Source organism: Saimiri boliviensis, chromosome 7 (assembly GCF_048565385.1).
Source record: "Saimiri boliviensis isolate mSaiBol1 chromosome 7, mSaiBol1.pri, whole genome shotgun sequence".
Lineage (NCBI taxonomy): Eukaryota > Metazoa > Chordata > Mammalia > Primates > Cebidae > Saimiri > Saimiri boliviensis.
Genome location: NC_133455.1, coordinates 118,468,514 through 118,489,043, shown reverse-complemented (window position 1 = coordinate 118,489,043; position 20,530 = coordinate 118,468,514). Strand labels below are relative to the sequence as shown.

The window sequence follows — 20,530 nt, the reverse complement described above, 5'->3', positions numbered from 1 at the left end:
TTTCTCTGAGCTTCTGAGCCTCAAGTGTTTCTTTCATTGTTGAGTTTCCTCCTACTGGGACTAGCTTATTTATTTTTAATTTGTTTGTTTGTTTGTTTGTTTTTGTTTGAGATGGAGTCTAGCTCTGTCACCCAGCCTGGGGTGCAGTGGTGTGATCTCAGTTCACTGCAACCTCCGCCTCGCCAGTTCAAGCCATTCTCCTGCCTTGGCCTCTCAAGTAGCTGGGATTACAGGCATGCACCACCACATTCAGCTAATTTTTGTGTTTTTAATACAGACAGGGTTTCACCATCTTGGCCAGACTGGTCTCAAACTCCTGGCTTCTCAAGTGAGCCTTCTGCCTCAGCCTTCCAAAGTGCTGTGATTACAGGCGTGAGTCACCGCACCTGGCCTACTTAGATTAGTTTACAAATTAACATTACACGAAATAGGTGAAAGGATTTAAAAATGTGCATCCAGACAAAGGAACAGAGGAGTGTGTGTCACACTGCAAAGAGGCTGTTTATTCCAGGACCTGCGTGCACACCAGAGTCAGCTATCCGAGGAGATTACACACACTCTCCAGACACTGATTAAGGGTCTGGGAGCAACACATTGGGTTACTTTATGTCAGAGGCAGAGGCGAAAGAAGTTGTATTTTCTTCTGATAACAAACTCCAGAGTGCTCACATTGGAGACTCACAGCCCAACAAATACAAATGACAAGGAAACAATTTTGGAAATGTAATACAGGAGAACTGGCTAGGTTTAAAACGTATTGCTAACGAGTCATGCAATTTTTGACTTGTGAGAAACTTAAAGAGCCCATCTCACCTAAAGGTCGCAAATGGCAACCTTCTGGCCAAATGTGATGTGTTTTGTTTGGTCCGTAATTTGAATCAGTTGTCTGCATTTAAGCAGTTCAACGCCTCCTCCAAGTCCCAGCAAGTTCCCATGCAGCCATGTTCCAACTCCAGCCGCCTCTTCAGCTCGCCATGGATCCCAGCTGCTCCTGCGCCCCGGTGACTCCTGCACCTGCGCACTGGCTCCTGCAAGTGCAAAGAGTGCAAATGCACCTCCTGCAAGAAACGCTGCTGCTCCTGCTGCCCTGTGGGCTGTGCCAAGTGTGCCCAGGGCTGCATCTGCAAAGGGGCGTCGGACAAGTGCAGCTGCTGTGCCTGATGCCTGTTCTGAGATGTGAAGAACAATCCCTGTGCCCAGATGTAAATAACGCAACCTCTATAAACCTGGTTTTTGGTTTGGTTTTGTTTTTTGTACAACCCTGACCCGTTTGCTACATTCCTTTTTCTATGAAATAATGTGAATGATAATAAAACAGCTTTGACTTGGCTGGGGGGAGGAAAGAACAGTTCACATTTTGTAAAAGTCCAGATTCCTGATTACTGCTGGGCAACTGGAAGATCTGTGGATCCTACACAGCCAGCATTTCTCCGCGGCAGTACGAAAAGCTGAGCAGTGATCGTGCCCTTTACACGGACAGTCCCCAGTTTCCCACAATCCCTGCCTGGCCTCTTCTAATTCATTTGCATAATCTGTCTGGACTCTGTTGCAAGCCTTTGAGTTTAAAGCCTTTGCTAAACCAACCCGTTCATTTTGCTAGATAAGAAAGTGAGGTCCCAAGAAGCCAAGAGACTCACCCAGCGGTACTACTTTTTCTAATACAACGGGTATGTCGGTGTCGTTTCCATACCTTCCTCTTGCCATACCATGCTCTCTCACTTAAATGGTGAGGTTTATTTAGCAAAGGAAAAGAGATTTGGAAAGGAAACATAAGTGGTGAGGTTAAAGTCTGAAGAAACTATGTTGAAAGCAGGCAAAGACAAAGGTGGCGTTAATAAGAGGGTAATTTAGAGGCTCACTAACTGGAACTCAAGAGACTTCGATAGGAAATTGTTAATGGGAGGAAGTGGAAGAGAGAGGTTGTGTGAGTAATAAGAACAAATGAGAGAAGCACGGGCTAAGGGGAGATGAAGAGAGAGGGTAAAAGAGACACTGAACTGATCTGCTCCCATACAGAGAAAAAACAGCAGTTAACAGAAAGAACACTGGAAAAATAAATTTCACAGTAAAAACTGAACAGAGGAAAAATTAGAAATTTTAGGCTGGGCACAGTGGCTCACGCCTGTGATCCCAGCACTTTGGGAGGCCAAGGTGGGCGAATCACAAGGTCAGGATGTCGAGACCACCCTGGCCAACATGATGAAACCTCATCTCTACTAAAAATACAAAAAATTAGCTGGGCAGGGTGGCAGGCACCTGTAATCCCAGCTACTTGGGAGGCTGAGGCAGAATTGCTTGAACCCAGGAGGCAGAGTTTGCAATGAGCTGAGATCACGCCACTGCACTCCAGCCTGGTAATAGAGATTTCATCTAAAAAATAATTTTTTAAATTAGAAATTATAAAAGATGTCTTGTTCAGATTTGTTTATTTGAGGAAAAAAAGACATGTGAAGAAGAGGCAGCTTCTCAAGATTGCCTGAGATATTATTCACAACAACAAAAAAATGTAAACAAAAAACAATTACAAATGAGAGCTTCACCAACAGAAGAGAATAATAATTTAAAAATTAAAAAACAATCATCTGGGCTGGGCGCGGTGGCTCACGCCTGTAATCCCAGCACTTTGGGAGGCCCAGGCGGGTGGATCACAAGATCAAGACATCGAGACCAACCTGGTCAACATGGTGAAACCCCGTCTCTACTAAAGATACAAAAAATTAGCTGGGCATGGTGGCACGTGCCTGTAATCCCAGCTACTCAGGAGGCTGAGGCAGGAGAATTGCTTGAACCCAGGAGGCGGAGGTTACGGTGAGCCGAGATCGCGCCATTGCACTCCAGCCTGGGTAACGAGAGCGAAACTCCGTCTCAAAAAAAAAAAAAAAAAAAAAAAAAAAAAAAAATCATCTGGGGGAAAAAAAAAGTTCCACAAGAAAAAAAATAAAATAAAATTCTTCCTGAAATGAAGCATACTAAAATATACAACCCCAAAATATGTCACTTTGGCACACAGGTCATTTGGAGCTAAAGGCAATAGAGAACCAGCAGACCAAGTAAAAGCTCTTTACCTCCCCCTAAACACCTAACATGAACTATAAAGGTCCCCTTTTGTACAGAAAATTTACATTTATAAAGGAAATTTCCATTTGTAAGGGAAGAGAGCTGCTCCTGGAAACAGTAGTTATCACCCGAGAGACATATCTGCATAACAAAACCCTTATTTACTATACATTTCATCCCCACACCTTCCCAGAACTTTCCTCCTTCCCTTTGGGCAGAAAGCTGCCCAAAACTCCTTTCTCTCTGCTCAGCCTAAGATGGTACAGAAGCTTCAATCATCTGGCTGCCCCCTTGAGTCTCAGTTCTTTGTGAAACTTCCATGCAGAGGTATGTAATTTAACTCTTCTTAGTCTGTCTCTTGTCAGTTTAATCTCCAGGGCCGCAGTCATCGAACCTAGGAGAGAAGAGGGAAGTAGTCTTCCTCACCGCGCGTTTTGACAGCCACTAAGCAAGGGCAGGCACTTCAATTGCTCCGGAGGCTAAAGTTGAGATCCAAGATCTCTAACGAAGCCGGTAAAAGGCAAAAGTTCTAACTAACGTCAGCCGGCCGGATTTCTGTAGGTAGAGTCTGACCGAAGGAGGATGGCAGAAGTCTCTTGGTCTTTTCCTTTCCAAATTTGCATTAGCAAGAGAAAAATATTGGTAAAATTGGTTCTCTGGATGGTGACTTGTAAATGTGGTTTTGAGCACTTGCTGTTACTCTCCTTTAGCTTCCTAGCAAGAGTCATTGTTTTCCTTTGTTTCTGTCTTTGTGTGATTTATTTTAATGAGGAGAAGAGTCACAGTTTTGGAGAGCTGTCAGAGTTACAGGCATAGGCCCTGCAAGACTGTTGTTTAAGCCAGCTTCACAGACGATGAGTTTACAGTTTATGCTAGAGCAGCATCCATCATTTAGACAAACTTTGCTGTGGATAACCAATGGAAAAAAACTGGATGAGGTTCCTCGTTTGTCTCATTTTGTGTTTTGAGGGTTTAGCTTTGTAACGACTATGGTCTCTGGTAACCAGTCTGGTTTCTGCCAGCTGAGAGGGCAAGGTTGTCGTCATGCCTGCATTGGGTGGCTAGCCAGTAGGTTAGGAAACCAACGCATGAAATGAACAAGCAGCATTTTGTTTGACCAATCTTGCAGCTGTCAGGGGAGTTTGCCTTAATAAGGGGCCCCAGTCCAAAAGGGGCCTTTATTGTCCCTCTTTGTTGCCTTGTTTGTGCTGGGAAATGTACCATCCCAGTATTACCTACCTGGCATCACAGATTAGTGAGTCTGTGATTGAAGGCACCTCAATTTTATGGGAGACTGTAGTTTCCTTATTGACAGTGACAATGAATTTCTTTGCTTTTCAGGCTATCTTTAGGAGTAAGGAATGGGTACTTCCTCCTTTGAACCCTCTTTGGGGATGTCTCTTGTGTCTATGGTTAAGCCATAAAAAGGCTGATTGGTTTAGAATCACATTGGACTAGGTATACCTTTGAAAACGTGATCTTTATATCCAAAAGGATTTTTTCTTTTTTTTTTTTTTTTTTTTTAAGATGGGGTTTCACCATGATGGCCAGGCTGGTCTTGAACTCCTGACCTCAGGTGATCCACCCACCTCGGCCTCCCAAAGTGCTAGGATCACAGGCGTGAGCCACCGCACCCGGCCTCAAAAGGATTTTTTCTAAGAGAGCTTGCACCCTAAAACAAATGTCCTATTGGTACCAGTAGGAAAATCAGACTGCAGGAAAGGCAAATAAAAAATTAAGAACTATTTGGAAGCAAAATATACAAAAATCTGAAAAGTCTTCTGTATTATTTCATTCTCACATTGCTATAAAGAAATATTCAAGACTGAGTAATTTATAAAGAAAAAGGATTTAATTGGCTCATGGTTCTGCAGGCTGTACAGGAAGCATAGCTGTTTCTGCTTCTGGGGATGCCACTCAAGAAGCTTACAATCATGGCAGAATGTGAAGGGGAGCAGGTAAGTCTCACATGGTCAGAGCAGGAGGAAGATGGGGTGGGGGGGGATGTGTGCTACTCGCTTTTAAAACAACCAGATCTCATAACTCACTATCACAAGAACAGCGTGGAGAGGATGCTGCTAAACAATTTATGAGGCATCACTTCCCACCAGGCACTATCTCCAACACTTGGGGTAATAGTTGAACATGAGATTTGGTGGAGACACAGATCCAAATCGTACCATCTTCCCTACAAATATTGGGGAAAATTAAGAGCCATTATTTAGGAGGTGACCTTAATTAGGAGGTGAACTTGTGTTCCATCTGCCAAGGACACCAAGTGGTTCCAACTATTTTACATAAACGAGTGAGTTTTGTAATATTATGCCTGACTCATGGTTAAAAGTTTAAAATGAAAGCTATGAGATTTCTATTGGCATCTGTCTGTGTGTTTACATATGCTTATATGTGTGTTTTGTATATTGATATTTTTCTAACTCTGGATGGTATTGCCAAAATGTATCAAAAAACTCTGCATTAATTGGCTTAGAAAAAAAAGTACTCATATACATTAAGTATTATTATTATTATTTTTTTTTTTTTTTGAGACGGAGTTTCGCTCTTGTTACCGGGGCTGGAGTGCAATGGCACGATCTCGGCTCACCGCAACCTCAGCCTCCTGAGTAGCTGGGATTACAGGCACGTGCCACCATGCCCAGCTAAATTTTTTGTATTTTTAGTAGAGGCGGGATTTCACCATGTTGACCGGGATGGTCTCGATCTCTTGACCTTGTGATCCACCCGCCTCGGCCTCCCAAAGTGCTGGGATTACAGGCGTGAGCCACCGCGCCCGGCCTACATTAAGTATTATTAAAACTCTCAGAAAAATAGAAATTAACCCAAAATTTACTTCCAAATTCACTTGCTCTGGGATAATCTTTGGTAAATACAGCTAGTTCAACATTGTTAGTTAAATACAAATAGGTATTTCTCCAGATTTGTCAGCATTCAATATAATGCAGACATACAATTTTATTCTACTTAGATTTACTAGCCAAATAAGCTGATGTTATCTCTATTAGATGTTTAAGATTATAAAATTATGATTCAACCTAAGAATAAAATGTACAATAAAAATGAATTGTTGGTGTACATCAAAGATGGCAGTTAAGAGGGAAAGAGGGAGAGAGTAATACAATCAAATTTTAGGTTCTTTACTTCGGTGATTTTTGGTATCTACCTCTCATGCCCGTCACAAATTTGTTAACAAGAAAATAAACTTTAAATGATGACTGGCTTTATTTAATGTTGCGTGAAATTTTCATCGATAATCCTAGCATAATTGTTAGAAACAAGTAAATTAAATAGATTTAAGTGGGACAAAACTCTATAGCTGACCTTTCAACCACAGTTATGTTTTATAATATGTCTGCTTCAATATAGTATCCAAAATCTTTTTGGTAGCCTAAAACCTCAAAGATAGAGAAAGTGAAGTTAAATGAAGAATAGTCATTTAATATTTGATCATTTCTAAATAAGATATAATATTGAAACGTTAATTACTTGACATAAGTTTGTCTATATTTGGCTTCTTTTTACAAAGAGACTAGAAAATGTTTGAGTTCGTTAGCCAACATGTTCTTCTTGCCACACTGAAAAAGTGTACTGTGAGGAAACGCGGCTCTAGAAATTGTGAAAGGGTATGTTCATAAATGTGCTCATCTGCAGAATGCTTCTATGCATAATAGTTCACAATTGCCTACTTCCTTGTTTTCACTGCAAATTAAGGTATTAATTATTAAAAACTCTAATCAACATACATAAATGAACTATTAGGAATAATAAGGGTGAAGGAGAAAAGTCTGCATGCAAAAGTATGCAAAGAAAGTAAGATGTATTGGACATAAGGAGAGGAACATCACACCCCAGGGCCTGTTGGGGGCTGTGGGGAGAAGGGGAGGGAGAGCATTAGGAGAAATACCTGATGCATGTGAGGCTTAAAACCCAGATGATGGGTTGACAGGTGCAGCAAGCCACCACGGCACGTGGATACCTACGTAACAAACCTGCACGTTCTGCACATGAATCCCAGAACTTAAAGCAAAATAAAATTTTAAAAAAGGAAGATGTGTTTTGGCAAGGAAAAATATGAGGTATGAAGGATGCATTTTTGTTAAGGATAAATAAGAGTAATTTAGTCCTACAGTAGTTTAACGTTATTTAAAGATTATTTCAGAGTGAGAAAGAGGAAAATAAAGGGCAAAAACCTAGACAGGTATAGGAAATTGTCAAAGGAGAGAGAGAGAATTTTGTGTGGTCAAATGTCTAAAATAAATGGGACTGGGTGCTGTGGCTCAGGCCTGTGATCCCAGCACTTTGGGAGGTTAAGATAGGATGATCACTTTAGACCAGGAGTTTGAGACCAGCCTGCACAATATAGAGAGACCTGAGACCCTGTATATTAGCTGGAAGTGGTGGCATGTCCCTCTAGTCCCAGCTACTCTGGAGGCCAAGGTAGGAGGATCACTTGAGCCCAGGAGTTTGAGGCTGCAGTGAGCTACGATCATGCCACTGCACTCCAACCTGGCCAACAGACTTAGATCTCGTCTTTAAAAAAAAAAAAAAATTAAACTAAATAATAAAATTAAATGGATTTATTATGGTGTGTGTGTGTGTGTGTGTCTGTGTGTGTGTGTGTGTGTGTGTGTTTGGTTGTGGTTTTTTTGAGACGGTGTCTTGCTCTGTCTCAAGGCGCCAGGCTGGAGTGCAGTGGCACGATCTCGGCTCACTGCAACCTCCGCCTCCCAGGTTCAAGCAATTCTCCTGCCTCAGCCTCCCGAATAGCTGGGACTACAGGTACGCGCCACCATGCCCAGCTAATTTTTGTATTTTTTTTATTAGAGATGGGGTTTCATCATGTTGGCCAGGATGGTCTTGATCTCTTGACCTCGTGATCTGCCAACCTCAGCCTCCCAAAGTGCTGAGATTACAGACGTGAACCACTGCGCCCGGCCTATAATGTTTAAAAATAAACTCTAATCAATAGGGTGCTGATGCAGAACTGGAATTTCAATTGTTGGTTTGTTACTAATAAGAGAATGTAAAAGTGTTTCTTTATCTGTTGAGTACTTTGCCTAGGAAGCAAAGATTCTGTGACTTATGAAAAATATTTTCCCACTGCAGTTCCAGCTACTTGGGAGGCTGAGGCAGGAGGAGCCCAGGAGTTTGAGGCTACAGCGAGCTATGATCACAGCACTGCACCCTAGCATGGGTGACAAAGCAAGACCCCAAATGTTTAAAAATATTTAATAACTTCTTATGCTTCATGTTGTCTTTAGCATATTTTTTTTAATTACTTTTTAAAAGAAGAGTCTTCTCAGTATGGACAAGGCTAAGGTTTTGTTTTGGGTTTGGTTTTTTGCAATTATGTGACCTTTTTCATTTACCTTTAAAATAATTTTCCCTTTGGTTAAATAGATAAAGTATTGTTTCATAGTTACCTGTTACCCTCTTTTTATCAAGAGTTCAAACCTTTTGAAATGTTTGATAGTTTTCCCTAAATCAAATTTTAAAGCCGTTTCCAATTTTATTTTATTTTCTTATTTTTTTTTCTAAGTTTTTTGTAGAGATAGGGTCTCTCTGTTTGCTCAGGTTGCTCTTGATCTCCTGGCCTCAAGAGATCCTCTCACCCTGGCCTCCCAAAGAACTGGGATCACAGGCATGAGCCACTCTGCCCAGCCTGATTCTGTAGTCTTTTTTACTTTTGTTGTTGTTGTTTTTCGTTTGTTTGTTTGTTGAAACAAGTTCTCATTCTGTCACCTAGGCTGGAGTACAGTGGCACGATCTTGGCTCACTTCAGCCTTGACTGCCCAGACTCAGATGATCCTCCCAGTGCAGGCTCCTGACGAGCTGGAACTACAGACATGCACCACCACTTCTGGCTAATTTTTTGTATTTTTGGTAGAGATGGGGTTTCACCATGTTATCCGGGCTGGTCTTGAACTCCTGAACTAAAACAATCTGCCTGTCTCAGCCTCCCAAAGTGATCACCAGCATGAGCCACTGTGCCAGCCCCAGTCTTTTTCACTTTGAACCAACTTTGACATTCCACAGAACACTGCTTGAAATTCTCAAAGGATTTGCTCTCTCACCTTGAAAAAGAGAGATGTTACACCAATTAGATTTATTTGAAATGCTAAATTACGTGAGAATCATTGCCAACTAAAACGTGATGCTTAACCTTGTATAGGTACGTGATTAATACGTGTTTCAAAAACTGTATAAAGTTCCTGGATACTTATCAATCTTTGCTGTTAGTATGTCCTGATAAAGTGTTATCAGGCATAAGCACAGTTATTATTATAAAATGCTGTACACCATAGAAATAACCAAAATTCTTTGTTAATTGCACTGTAATGAACTCTCTTCAGATCTTTAATCATGGTTATTTTCAAGTCTTTTGTCATTCACAACCAATTATAGTTTTACTCTTCTTCTCTGAATGCTTTTGCAATCAAGTGAAAATGCTTCATCTTCAAGAAGACCATGGAAAAGATTCAGAAAGATATTCTCAGGTATTTAAGTTTATGCCACTGGATTGGGTAAAGATTTCCAAAACACTAAAGAGGAAACATGAATTCATAAAGCAGCAAATCTAACATCAAGAAAAACGAGAATTAATTCCATGAGATTGAATGAACTGATAAGAATAATTCTGATGTATATAGCCCTTTTGTTTGAAACATTGCTGGTTCTGTCATGCTTTTCCACATTTAAGAAACCCTTTTTCTCTGTTTTCTTAAGCTGTCTATAACTTACAGTAACTTGGCAAAGTAGGCCTTTAGAAACATTTACCTTTTTTGAGACAGCGTCTCACTCTGTACCTGGGCTGGAGTGCAGTGGTGAGATCACAGCTCACTGCTGCCTTGAACTCCTGGGTTCAAGCAGTGCCCCTATCTCTGCTTCCCAAGCAGCTGGGAATACAAACGTGCATCACCATGCCCAGCTAATTTTTTTTTTTTAAGAGATGAGGGTCTCACTATGTTGCCCAGGCTGAAAGCGATCCTCTAGCCTCAGCCTCCCAAAATGGTGGGAGCCTGAACCACTGTGCCCAGCCAGAAACATTCACTTTTTCTCCCCACCTAAACTTTCCAGAATTCGGAAATCTTTACTGACTATTCTTATTTTCATGGGGATGTATTTACTTATGTAAAGAAGAATATTAAAAAAAAAAATAAGAATCTCTTATCCTTGTAACAGAATGCAGTTTGAAATATTGCTTATATTAAAAAGGATTTCCCTGGAATGTCATATTTTAAGATGATATACATAAAATCAGAGAAGATCAGACAGTTTTGAGGAACTGTCAGAGTCACTTGAACCACAGCAACTCCAGCTTGAATAGTGGCTGGGTAAAATGAGGCTGAGACCCACTGGGCTGCATTCCCGCATGATAAGGCATTCTAAGTCACAGGATGAGATAAGAGGTCTGCACAAGATACAGGTCATAAAGATCTTCCTGCTAAAACAGATTGCAGTAATAAAGCTGGCCCAAACCCACCAAAACCAAGATGGCGATGAGAGTGACCTCTGGTCGTCTTCACTGCTACACTCCCACCAGCACCATGACAGTTTACAGATGCTGTGGCACCATCAGGAAGTTACCCTATATGGTCTAAAAAGAGGAGGCATGAATAACCCATCCCTTGTTTAGCATATCATCAAGAAATAACCAGCAGTCTTGGGGCTGCTCTGTCTATGGAGTAGCCGTTCTTTCATTCCTTTACTTTCTTTTTTTTTTTGAGATGGAGTTTCACTCTTGTTACCCAGGCTGGAGTGCAATGGTGCAACCTCGGCTCACAGCCTCCGCCTCCTGGGTTTAGACAATTCTCCTGCGTCAGCCTCCTGAGTAGCTGGGATTATAGGTACGGGCCGCCATGCCCAGCTAATTTTTTGTATTTTTAGTAGAGACGGGGGTTTCACCATGTTGACCAGGATGGTCTCGATCTCTTGACCTCGTGATCCACCCACCTCGGCCTCCCAAAGTGCTGGGATTACAGGCTTGAGCCACCATGCCCAGCCTCCTTTGTTTTCTTAATAAACTTACTTTCACTGTAGGCCATGGACTCGCCTCAAATTCTTTCTTGCTTGAGATCTAAGAACCCACTCTTGGAGTCTAGAATGGGATCCTTTCCAGTACAGAACTAATGCTGACTTTCTGAAGCCGGTGCTTACAAAGACCCTTGAAATACTGGCCTGGTAGCTGTTAATAGGGTTCCCAACCTAACATGTGTGTAAGGAAGGTCACTTCTTGGTAGGCCCAGGAAGCTTAAAATATTTTGGGGACCTCAAGAAGAAAGGAATTCACCCAAATCTGTAGGTATTGCTGGTGAAGGCTGATGGATTGGGTTTCTAGCTTTGATAGACTTTAACAGTCTAACCTGAGATTTCTTATTAAAAGTTCCAACACAGCGAACTTAAAAAGGGCATATATTGTCAATCATTATTCTTGCTGTATTTATGTAATAATCAGGCCAAGCTCAATGAGATTAGACTTATTTTGGGAACAAAAATAGTCTTACTTTGATTATCTTTTATAGAAATAGGGGTGATCGTAGAGAGAAATATGGTTTGTTTTTGTTTGTTTGTTTGTTTGTTTTTTGAGACGGAGTTTCACTCTTGTTATCCAGGCTGGAGTGCATTGGCGTGACCTCGGCTCACCGCAACCTCCGCCTCCTGGGTTCAGGCAATTCTCCTGCTTCAGCCTCCGGAGTAGCTGGGATTACAGGCACGCACCACCATGCCCAGCTGTTTTGTATTTTTAGCAGAGACGGGGTTTCACCATGTTGACCAGGATGGTCTCGATCTCTTGACCTCGTGATCCACCAGCCTCGGCCTCCCAAAGTGCTGGGATTACAGGCGTGAGCCACAGCGCCCGGCCCGAGAAATATGTTTTAATTGAAAATTATAGCACACCCTGTGGACTGTCAAATTCTAGCCATGTTCCCTGTCTTTCAGCTTTTTTAACCTCTGTAAACTGAATCTTGCTATATTTTGCATTTTGTCAGTAATTAAGATTTCTGATTTTAATCTCACTTGATTTGGCACCACTGAGAACTAAAACCTGACTGCCCAGATCCGTACTGACACTGCCCAGAAAAAGCCCTGCAAGCTGAAACTGGGCCCTCCCATGCTCTGCTCTGATAAATAATCACAGCTGTCACATTGTATATGCCATCCCCAGAGACATCCAAACCACAAACCCGGAAATACCTCAGACAGCCATGGCCTGTCCTCCTTCCACCACCTAGAGATGCTTTGAGCCCAACATCCAGAAATTTTCTCAACTGAATGCCCCCGGCCTCAGAAACTGGGTTTATAAATATTAAACTTTGGCTTCTTTTGTTTCCATAGAAATGCCCCTTATTAAATGCCCTATAGCTCCGTATAGAGATCTAACATAGTTGGGCACCCCGTTCCTTCTGGCAGCACAATTTCTTCAGATGAGATACAACTGTCTGAGTAAAGTGAACTCTTATACACTGTTAGTAGGAACATAAGCTTTTCCCAGGACTGAGAGACTAATTCAGTGAGATGGGGCAATGTGTTTAAATTTGTCTTTTCTGCTTACTCACTCTTGTTCCAATCTGTTTTCCTTCCCTTTGCAGATCTCTTATCTTGCAACACCTAATCCGAATCTCTCTCAACAGCTACAAACTTGGCTTTTGATATATGAAACCTCCTGAGAGAAAGAAAGCTTCAAAGGGTGGAATAAAGAGTTCCAGAATACACCACCCAACACATGGATTATTTTGAGCTAAAAGCAATTGAGAACCAGCAGGCACAGGAAAGGCTCTTTACCATCCTCTTACTGCCTAAAAGCAGAATATAAATTTCCCCTTTTGTAAAGGAAATTTACATTTATAAAGGAAATTTCTCTTGGTGAAGATTCCTCTGCACCAGAAACAGAGCTAGGCCTGGAGATAACCCATCACCTAGACACTCTTATCTACATAACTCTTATTTACATACAAGTATATGTCTCCTGCCTCACTTTCTCAGGACTTGTCCTCTCAGAAGCCCCAAACCCCTTTCTCTTTGTTTAGCCTAAGGCAGTATATAAGCCTCAATTTGGATCTCCTTGAGTCTCTTTTTTTGGTGATACTCCCATGTGTATGTACATAAGTAAATTGTATTTTCCTCCAGGGCGTTAGCCATAGACTCTATTGGGTAGAAGGAAAAAGATATTTTTCTTCCCTAGAAAATCAAAATGCAGTCCTAGCCATAGCAATTAAGCAAGAGAAAGAAAGAAAAAGAGAAAGAAAGAAAGAAAGAAAGAAAGAAAGAAAGAAAGAAAGAAAGAAAGAAAGCATCCTCATTGGAAAAGAGGAAGTCAAGCTGTCTCTCTTTGCAGACGACATGATTATATATATAAAAGAAAACCTAAAGACTCCAGTAAAAAGCTCTAAGAACTGATAAAGTCAGTAAGGTTGCAGAATACAAAATTAACATACAAAAATCGGCACTGTTCTATACACCAATAATAAAGTAGCTGAAGAGAAAATCAAGAAAGCAATCCCATTTACAATAGCTACAAAAATAATAACATATCTAGGAATAGATTTAACCAAGGAAGTGAAAGACCTCTACAGGGAAATCTACAAAATACTAATGAAAGAAATTGAAGAGGAAACAAACAAATGAAAAGGCATCCTATGCTCATGGGTCAAAAGAATTAATATTGCTAAAATGACCACACTACCCAAAGCAACCTAGAGATTTAATGCAATTCCTTTCAAAATACCAATGACATTCTTCACAGTTGGCTTTTTTTTTTTTTTTTTTTTTTTCCTGAGACAGAGTAGTCTCGCTCCGTTGCCCAGGCTGGTGTACAATGGCACTATCTCAGCTCACCGCAACCTCTACCTCCCAGATTTCCGAGTAGCTCGGTTTACAGGCTTCAGTACCATGTCCAGCTAATTTTGTAGTTTTAGCAGAAATGGGGTTTCACCATGTTGTTCAGGATGGTCTCAAACTCCTGACCTCATGATCTGCCCACCGTGGCTTCCCAAAGTGCTGGGATTACAGACGTTTGCCACCATGCCTGGCTAATTTTGTTTGTTTGTTTGTTTGTTTGTTTAATCCTAAAAATATGGAACCACAAAAGACCCTGAATAGCCAAAGCAGACAGGACTTAAACAAAAAGCACAAAGCTGGAGGCATCACACTACCTGACTTTAACATACACTACAAAACCATAGTAACCAAAACAGCATAGAATTGGTATAAAAACAGACAAATAGACCACTGGAACAGAATAGAACTGAGTAATAAATCATATATTTATAGCCAACTGATTTTTTACAAAAGCATTAAACACTTTGGGAAAAGGCCACTATCTTCAGTAAATGGTGCTGGGAACTGGGTAACCATATGCAGAAGAATAAAGCTGGACTCCTGTGTCTCACTCTATACAAAAACTGACTCAAAATGTTTTAAAGACTTCAACCTAAGACCAGAAACTATAAAAGTACTAGAAGAAAACAGGGGACATCAGTCTAGACAAAAGATTTTATCGCTGAGACCTTGAAAACACAGGAAACAACAACAAAACTAGACAAATGGGACTGTATTAAGCTAAAAACTTTTTCACAGCAAAGGAAACAACAGATTGAAGAGACAACCTGTAGAACAGAAAAAACTACTTGCAAACTACTCATCCGAGTAGGGCCTAATATCCACAATATACAAGGAACTCACACAATTTAACAGCAAAAATATAAATAATCCTGCTAAAAAGTGGGCAAAAGATCGGAATAGACATTTCTCAAAAGCAGACATGTAAACGGCTAAAAGCTATAAGAAAAATGTTCAGTATCACCAATCATCAGGAAAACACAAATCAAAACTACAATGAGAAATCATTCACTCCAGTTATAATGGCTATTATCACCAAGACAAAAACAACAGATGTTAATGGGCGTGTAGAAAAAGGGAACTCTTATACACCGTTTGTAGGATGTAAGCTAGTATAACTATTATAGAAAACAGTATGGAGTTTTCTCAAAAAATTAAAAATGGAACTACCGTATGGTTTAGTAATCCCATTACTGAATATCCAAAGGGAAGGAAATCAGTATATCAATGGGATATGTACACCTCCATGCTTATTGCAGTACTATTTACAATAGCTAAGATATGGAATCAACCTGTCTTCATCAATGGATGAAAGGATAAAGAAAATGTGGTATATATACACAATGGAGTACTATTTGGCTTTTAAAAAGAATGAAATCCTGTCATTTTCAGCAGCATAGAGGAAACTGAAGGTCATTATGTTAAGCAAAATAAGTCAGGAAAAGAAAAACAAATATTGCTGGGTGTGGTTGTTCACACCTATAATCCCAACAAAGTGTTGAGTCCAGGAGTTTGAGACTAGCTTGGGCAACATAGTGAAACCACATCTCTACAAAAAATTTAAAAAATTGGCTAGGCATGGTGTCACATACCCGTAGTCCCAGCTACTTGGGAGGTTGAGGTAGAGGATCACTTGAGCCCAGGAGGTTGAGGCGGCAGTTAGCTCTGATCGCACCACTGCACTCCAGCCTGAGCAATAGAGTGAGATCTTGTCTCAAAAAAGAAAGAAGGAAAAAAAAAAAGAAAGACAAATAACACACGTTCTCACTCATACATGGGAGCTAAAAAAGTTAGTCTCATGGAGATAGAGAATAGAAGAATGATTGTTACCAGAAGCTTGGAAGGTAGAGAATGGAAGGATGAAGAGAGGTTGGTTAATATGTACAAACATTAGCTGGGCAGAAGGAATAAGTTCTAGTGTTTGGCAGCACATTAAGGCAACTATAGTTAACAACAGTACATTGTGTATTTCAAAGCAGTTAGTAGAGAAGATTTGAAATATTCCCAACACAAAGAAATAAATGTGGCCGGGTACAGTGGCTCACGCCTGTAATCCTAGCACTTTGGGAAGCCAAGGCAGGCTAATCACAAGGTCAGGAGTTCAAGACAAGCCTGGCCAATATGGTGAAACCCTGTCTCCACTAAAAATACAAAAAAATTAGCCAGGCATGATGGCACCTGCTTGTAATCCCAACTACTCAGGAGGCAGGAGGATTGTTTGAACCTGAGAGGCAGAGGTTGCAGCAAGCCGAAATCGTACCACTGCACTCCAGACTGGGCGACAGCAAGACTCCATCTAAAAAAAAAAAAAAAAAAAGATAAACGTTCAAGGTAGATTTCCTAAATACATTGATTTGATCATTACACATTGTATCCATGTATCAAAATATCACACGTACTCCATAAGTATGTACAATTATTATGCATCAATTTAAAAAAAAACCATTTAACCCAAAATGCAAACTGAAGAATTTTACAAAGAATTTGTTATTTAAGGGTTCAGCAAAGGGTCTTCTAGAAAGAAAAATGAACGAAGACTGTGGCACAAGTCTTTTTTTGCTTCAAGAGAGGAAGAATTCAGGCCTGATACAGCTGCAAGACTGCAGGATTTAGACCACAATTATTGTGTAAGTTTACTATAAAGATTAATAGAAGGAAGTTGCAGAATTTTATTTAAGATCCTGACCAGTGCCAAAACAACAGGGAGGCAGTAATGTGGACTGTTAATAAACCTCAGAAGACACAACTGGATATGTGTGTGATTCGCATGCAAAAGTGAGCAGAGCGGGGTGTGTGTCTTGGCTCTGCCACTGATGGGTTGGGTCACCCCAGAACAAACAATTCAATTCTCTAAGGCTCAGTTTCACCATGTGGTAAGGAATTGGGCTGATTCTCAAAGGGTTATCCTCAGACCAAAAACATCAGCATCACCAGGGAACACACTACAAATGCACATTTTAGCTGCCTTCCTAGACTTAGGCAGTCAGAAACTCTGGGCATGGGGGCCCTTCAATCTATGACTTAACAAGCTCTCTTGGTGGCATCTAGTAAAAGCTTGAGAACCACTGAGCAAGCCACTGGACAGATGATCTCTATGTCGCTAATAGTTATAAACACACTAATCTAATTGTAAGCTAAGGAGGAAAGCTAACGAGGGAAATCGTAAGCTGAGTTGCCCTAGTATTTGGCATGGAATTTTTAAAAGATATTCAATAGGATGACATAGTTATTTTTGAAATGGTACAAATTTTGCAATTGAATTTTATGAGACATGAGAATGCCACGCACACATACAAGGAGTATCCCAACCATGAAATGATCTGAAGTGAAATAAAGCTAAAGACTACAAGTGCTAGGACAAGGAGGGTCACATACGCAGTGCGAGTGATTTCCATAAAAGGAATGTACATACCAAGTCTGGCTCAGTGTGCAGGCAGCCAAGGGAAGTGGGATTTCAGTGTTCAAAGTTCTATAGTTATTTTTTTTCCTCGTTTCAAGTTTGAATCAAAGCTTGTATATAAGATTACTTTATTCCTGCATCTTCTCAATGGTCTCTTCCTTGTATTGGACCTTTTCCTTTCCTACCTGGCGAGATTTGGCTTTCCGTTCAAGGATCTTTTTGCGGTCTTCGTCCAGTTTTAGACTAGTGATAACCACCTTGCTGGGGTGAATGCCTATGTGGACAGTTGTACCATTAGCCTTTTCCCGCTGCACCCGTTCAGTGTAGATTACATATTTCTTCCTACAAACCTGGACTACCTTGCCAATCTGCTGACCTTTATAGCGTCCTCGTACAAGCTGAACTTCATCATCCTTTCGGATGGGCATGGATGGCACGTTGTACTTCTGTCTCAGCTCTCTGGAAAGAGTGGAGGACATAATCTTCCTGCGAATGTGGGAAGGTGCATTGAAATGCCTTTTGCGATTCTCGCTTCGGTCAGAAGTCACAAAGGGATTGAACTTCATTTTAGCAGCTCCCGCTTAGGTGATGGCCGCAAAAGGGAAGAGCAATTCTACAGTTTTTTAAAAAAATACACTGATAGCTTAGCTAATGGATGAACTACTTTATAATTAGCTGCTTTGTATTAACATTGCTTATGTTTTAAAAAAAAATCTTCGAGGCTCATTGGGAATTTTAGTGGTATCATAGGGCTTCAAAGCTACAACGCAAAGCAAAATAAAAGAAAACACACCAAGAAGCCAAACAAAAACCCCAACTTTATAACCACCTTTTATCTGTCCAGGCATAGTTGAAGATAATAGGTTGTAAAACTGAGAGGTTTTAGTTTGATAGATTTCTTTGTTTTTGAGACAAGATCTCGCTCTGCTGCCCAGGCTGGAGTGCAGTGGTGCAATCACAGCTCACTGAAGCCTTGACCTCCTAGGCTCAGGCAATCCTCCCATCTCAGCCTCCCGAATAGCCGGGACTACAGGTGCATGCCACCATGCCTGGCTATTGTTTTATTCTTTGTAGAGATGGGATCTTGTCACGTTATCCAGACTGGTCTCAAACTCCTGAGCTAAAGCGATCCACCAGCCTTGGACTCTCAAATGCTGAGATTACAGGTATGAGCCACTGCACCCAGCCACTTCTAGGTCGATTATACTGTCCTGTTTTTGGCCTCCTCCCTTCACCTTCAGATACCTGCTCTTTAATTTATTTTCCTTGTCAGTAGTGCATTTTGGTTAATTCATTGACTGTTTACACTTGAGTATGAATAAACTTCACAATGCTCTTTCAATCAAGCATTTTCATTTTCTTCTTTTTTTTTTTTGGAGGCAGAGTTTCACTCTTGTTGCCCAGGCTGGAGTGCAATGGCGCCATCTCGGCTCACCTCCACCTCCCAGGTTCAAATGATTCTCCTGCCTCAGCCTCCCAAGTAGCTGGGATTACAGGCATGTGCCACCATGCCCAGCTAATTTTGTATTTTTAGTAGAGGTGTGGTTTCTCCATGTTGGTCAGGCTGGTCTTGAACTCCCGACCTCAGGTCATCTGCCCACCTTAGCCTTCCAAAGTGCTGGGATTACAGGTGTGAGCCACTGCGCCTGGTCATTTTATTTTTCATAATGAGTTCTAAAAGGAAGGATCCTCTCATCTATAAAAGGAGCTCCAGATATCACTCAATAGGTAGGGAAACTGTTGAAAGGAGCAGAAAAGCCTCCAAGGTCAGTAAAGAGAGTTCTTAAAGTAGACTGGGTGACCTTTTTGACCTAATTGGGAATAGTAGTTGTAGAGGAGACGGAAAAGGAAACAGTCCAGGAAATTGTGGGAAAATACATTCAGAATACACCAGCTGCTTTGCTAAGGAACTTTCTCGCCCAGCAAGGACAATCTGCCAGTGGTTAGGCAAAATAGTCTGTATTTGCCGTCAGGAAACCTGTATGGAGTTTCAGGAGCGAAGCCTTCCTGCCCTGCAGATCAGCTCTCCTGCCTCCTTCCTGCTCCATCTTTTCATGCGTGAACGCAGATCATCTTCTCTCTTCCCCTTCCCCTAATTGTAATCCATCTGCTGTCCCAGGAGCAATGGCAGCTGTGTCAGTTCCTAGGTCTGGCTTAAGTGGAGCCCTGCCAAGTGGACCAATGAAGACTGAATTCCAGCCCATGCTTCCCTCACCAAACCCTGAGCTTGTGGGTTACTTTCTTCTAACGCACACAGAGGCACCCTATGGGCTAGCATAAACCCCGTGTTGTGTCTTGGGACCCTATAGTGGTGCTCTTAAGAAACAGAAACAAAAAACAATTCCTCTTACCATACGCTCTAATTACATCCTCTTACCATACTCTCTAGACTGAGCCATGCTTTTCATGCCCTCCGTAAAACACAGTGACAGGTGCCTGTGGCACACCCAAGCCAGCAGTTGGTAGGCTGCTCCTAGTATGCCCTGGGCACATCTACTCCCTCCAGTTATGCTTTATATATACACCAAGCATCCTTATGTGTTCCCAGACTGATGTCTGCCCATTGTACTTGTTATTTTAATTATCCAAATTAGTGAATAAATTTTCCAAATTAGTGAATAAACTGATTTGTTTTTTAAAAAATTAGTATAAAAAAAGTGTCGTGGTTTCTTCGAAAACTAAGTTGAATACGTTGCGAAGATCGGAAAAGGGTGAGTAGTAGAAATAGCTGTTGATTTCTGTGGGGAGGCAGCTACAAAAGATTGGCAAAAGAAAAATGCAATGCCTAAGAGTCTGCGCTCTAATTGCTTTCTATGCGTTTTGAAGTCCTTGATTCACTTTAAAGAAACTCAAGCTTAGAAGTCATAGACCATGAATTATGGATGTAGTTTTTGAAAAAAAAAGATGTGTCACTGTAATCAGCAGTCCCATGCTAAAAATAAAACATAAAATAAAATATATATTTTCAAAAAGCTTTGGCCCTACATTAAAAAAAAAAGTATATTTAGATGTTTGAAAGTAAGCCACAATGTTCAAGATACATGTGTGTATTATTTTAGTGAATTTTTCTGTTAATCAACTGTTGATTATACCCAATTCAGATCATGTCATATAAGACTTTCACAGCATTTTATTTTGTGCCTAACAAGATTTGTATGTGGTGGTAGACTGTTGCCCTTTGTGATGCCTTTCCATGTAATTTCAAATATTCTGTATTAT

General features: G+C 41.0%; 1 pseudogene; it reads left to right on the top strand.

Moving 5' to 3' along the window:
• The first annotated feature begins 974 nt into the window (after positions 1 to 974).
• On the top strand, positions 975 to 1,161 carry LOC101053136 (metallothionein-1X pseudogene; annotated as a pseudogene).
• Positions 1,162 to 20,530: the final 19,369 nt, after the last annotated feature.